The 3,535-nt window shown below is 39.8% G+C and overlaps 1 pseudogene; it reads right to left on the reverse strand.

Moving 5' to 3' along the window:
• Positions 1 to 808: 808 nt before the first annotated feature.
• LOC122740525 lies at positions 809 to 1,291 on the reverse strand (annotated as a pseudogene).
• Positions 1,292 to 3,535: the final 2,244 nt, after the last annotated feature.

Raw genomic sequence — 3,535 nt, forward strand, 5'->3', positions numbered from 1 at the left:
GAGGTTAGTTCTTGATGAAAACCACTGACACTTTCTGACACTTTCTTATCTCTCCAAAGGCAGTCCTCTCAGCACCATACATGTCATTTGGATTACTTAGTTCAATGTCATTGTATAATTTGCTGCATGCACACACTAGAGGTCTGGGTGTCCATCAAAAAGTCTTCCTAGGTTTACAGAAAGCCAAAAACCTCTCTTGAAGTTATCATGAGTTGAAATGGAATGAAAAGTCTACACATCTGGGGTAGCTAAGTGGCACAGTGGATAAAATCACCGGCCCTGGATTCAGGAGGACCTGAGTTCAAATCTGGTCTCAGACACTTGATACTTATTAGCTGTGTGACCCTGGGCAAGTCACTTAACCCCCATTGCCCTGAAAAAGAACAAAAAAGAAAAAAATCCACACATCTCTAAGTGTGGGCTTTCGCTCTCTTGCTAGGGGTTCCTTGGATTTGTGGTGCCTTTGTAACTTTGTAGTGCCTTTGTGTCCAAGCCAGGAAACAAAAGCCTAGTTTAAAAAAAAAAATTCTCAAGTGACAAATTCTGGTGCATGTCTTATCTCCCTTAAAAGATCGCAAGTTCCATGAGAACTTGAATGGACTATTGCATCTCGAATATCCCCATTACCTTCCATTTAACTGGTGCTTACTAAGTATTTATTGAATTGACTGTCTTTATTGAGACAGTTGCTTCTTCCATTTTCAAACTTCTACATGGGACCTCTAATGTCATGAGTAATTAGCTCATAGATGTATAGACTCTCTTTTTTTCATAATCCAAGAATCTTTTTATTATGTTTTTTAGTCATTTATGCCATGAATTCATAGGGGATTGGTTCCAACAGCACAGGTTCTTTGCCACTGGTCCTCACAAAGTGTGCTTCTCTGGGTGAAGCAGGCTGACATTTCAATTGAACTCAGTTGCCTTTTTCTTTGGCTTCCTTCTTCTTCTGGTCATTTTCTTTTACCCTCCTCAGGAAGTTATCTCTGCTCTTAGAATGTTTAATATGCTCAATAAGCACATTAATTCTCTTGGCTAGAATCTTTCCCTTAACCTGTTTGTTTACAACAATGCCTACAGCATGTTGAGTAACATTATAGACCTGTCCAGTCTTGCCATGGTAACATTTGTGGGGCATTCCTTGCTGAACCATGCCCACACCCTTGATATCTACAATATCACCTTTCTTGTATATTTGTATATATGTAGCCAAAGGGACAACACCATGTTTTCTAAAGGGCCTAGAAAACATGTATCCTGTCCCTCTCCTTTTTCCTTTTGTGTTTGTCATTTTGGCAACTCACTGATACACAAAAGGCAGTGGGTAAATAAAAATTTGTGTTTGGATATTGATGAGACAGCCCAGGAGGGGGCCTTTCAGAGGGGCCTGAGAAGGCCTCCCCCTAAACCCACCTTCTTGGGCCCACCTTCTTTTCCACCCAATGTATAGACTCTTAAAGCTAGAAAGGATCTTTTTTTTTTTTTGGCTACACATGAGGGTTAAGTGACTTGCCCAGGGTCACACAGCTAATAAGTGTCAAGTTTCTGAGGTTAGATTTGAACTCGGGTCTTCTTGAATCCAGTAGAAGGGATCTTAAAGATTATTTAATGCAGAGGAGTCAAATTCACAGCTCAGTGCCATAACCAATGAAAATCCCAAGAGTAACCCAAACCAGATTAAAATGTAATTAAGAAATGTTAAACAAAATATATACACATACTACGCAACATAAGAAATGTTAATTTCTGGTATTCTAAGTCAGTATGAGGACCATGAGGATTCATTTATATGTAAATTTGACACCACTGATTAAATCTATTCCCAGGATTTTCCGAATAATGAAACTGAGTCACAGATGTTAAGTGGCTTACACAAAGCTACATAATAAAATTGGTGAGAATTTTGTATAGAATACAACTGTCAACTTCCAACCCAGTACTTTCTCCATTCTAAAACTGCGATATTAATCTTTACCACAAATAATTTTTACCACACCTCCAAAGCTCTCTTTGAACATAATTTAAACAACTTTTGTTACTATGTCTTTGTGGACATTTGAAAACTGTGATTGAATACTTTTTCACAAAAGTCCAAGATTGATTTTCTAAGTGCTGCACTGGTCATTTCCTTGTTAGGTTCAACTCTTTCACATGTGTCCTTCATCCCATCCTCTCTCATCTCTTCCAGGAGTTTGTCCCAATAACCATTCCCTCCCTCTCTCATTTTCAGTCTCTCCCTTTCAACTGGCTACTTCCTGTCTAAAAACACACCCAGTTATCTCCATCTTAAAAAATTAAATAATAGATGATAGATGGATAGATAGATTGATAGGTAGATAGATAGATAATGCCTTGCCCCTACCATACATTCAATTCTATCTCCTCCCTTTCTTTGACACCTCACAAAATTATGTTCCTTTTCAATCAATCAATATTTCTTAAGCAGCTACTATGTGCCAAGCACTGTACTAAATGCCTGGATACAAAAAGAGGAAAAAGGCAATCCCTTCTCTCAAGGAGCTAAAAATCTAATGGGGGAGACAACATACAAACCAATATATACAAAGCAAGCTATGAACAAGATAAACAGCAAATAACAAGAGGATAGAAAGGAAATGAAGAAAGGTTGGAGAATGCTTCCTGTGGAAAGTTGGATTTTAGTTGAGACTTGAAAGAAGCCAAAGAGGTCAGTCAGTAGGAGGGAACAAAGGTGGGAGAACCTTCCAGGCATGTGGCACAGGAAGAGAAAAAGTCTAGAGCCGAGATATGGACTGTATTGTTCCTGGACTAGCCAGAAGGATGTGTCTTTGGATTGAAGAGTACATGCTGGGAGTGAGGTATAAGAAGACTGGAGGGGCAGCTAGGTGGCGCAGTGGATAGAGCACCGGCCCTGGAGTCAGGAGTACCTGAGTTCAAATCCGGCCTCAAACACTTAACACACACTTACTAGCTGTGTGACCCTGGGCAAGTCACTTAACCCCAATTGCCTCACTAAAAAAAAAAAAAAAAAAAGAAGACTGGAAAGGTAGGAGGGGGCTATGTTATGAAGGGCATGAATGCCAAATAGAACTTTTTGTATTTCTTCCTGGAGGCAATAGGAAGCCATTGTAATTTATTGAGTAGGGGATAACATGGTCAGACCTGCACTTTAGGAATTTCATTTTAGTGACTGAATGGAAGATGGATTGGAGTGGGGAGAGACTTGAAGCAGGCAGACCCACCAATAGGCTATGAATGGTGGCAGTATCAAAAGGGAGAAGGGGGTATATGAGAGAGATTTTAAAGATGAAATTGGCAGGTCTTGGCAACAGATTGGGTATGGGGGTGAGAGAAAGTGAGGAGTCCAAGATGATCCCCAGTTTTGAAGACTGAGAGGCTAGAAGGGTAGTGTTGCTTTCTATAGTAATAAGGAAGGTAAGAGATGGTGAGGGTTAAAGGGGAAAAATAATGAGTTCCATTTTGGACATATTGAGTTTAAGTTGTCTACTAGACACCCAGGTCAAGATGTCTGAAAGGCAGTTGGAGATGTGAGATT

Source organism: Dromiciops gliroides, chromosome 2 (genome assembly GCF_019393635.1).
Source record: "Dromiciops gliroides isolate mDroGli1 chromosome 2, mDroGli1.pri, whole genome shotgun sequence".
In the NCBI taxonomy this organism is placed as follows: domain Eukaryota; kingdom Metazoa; phylum Chordata; class Mammalia; order Microbiotheria; family Microbiotheriidae; genus Dromiciops; species Dromiciops gliroides.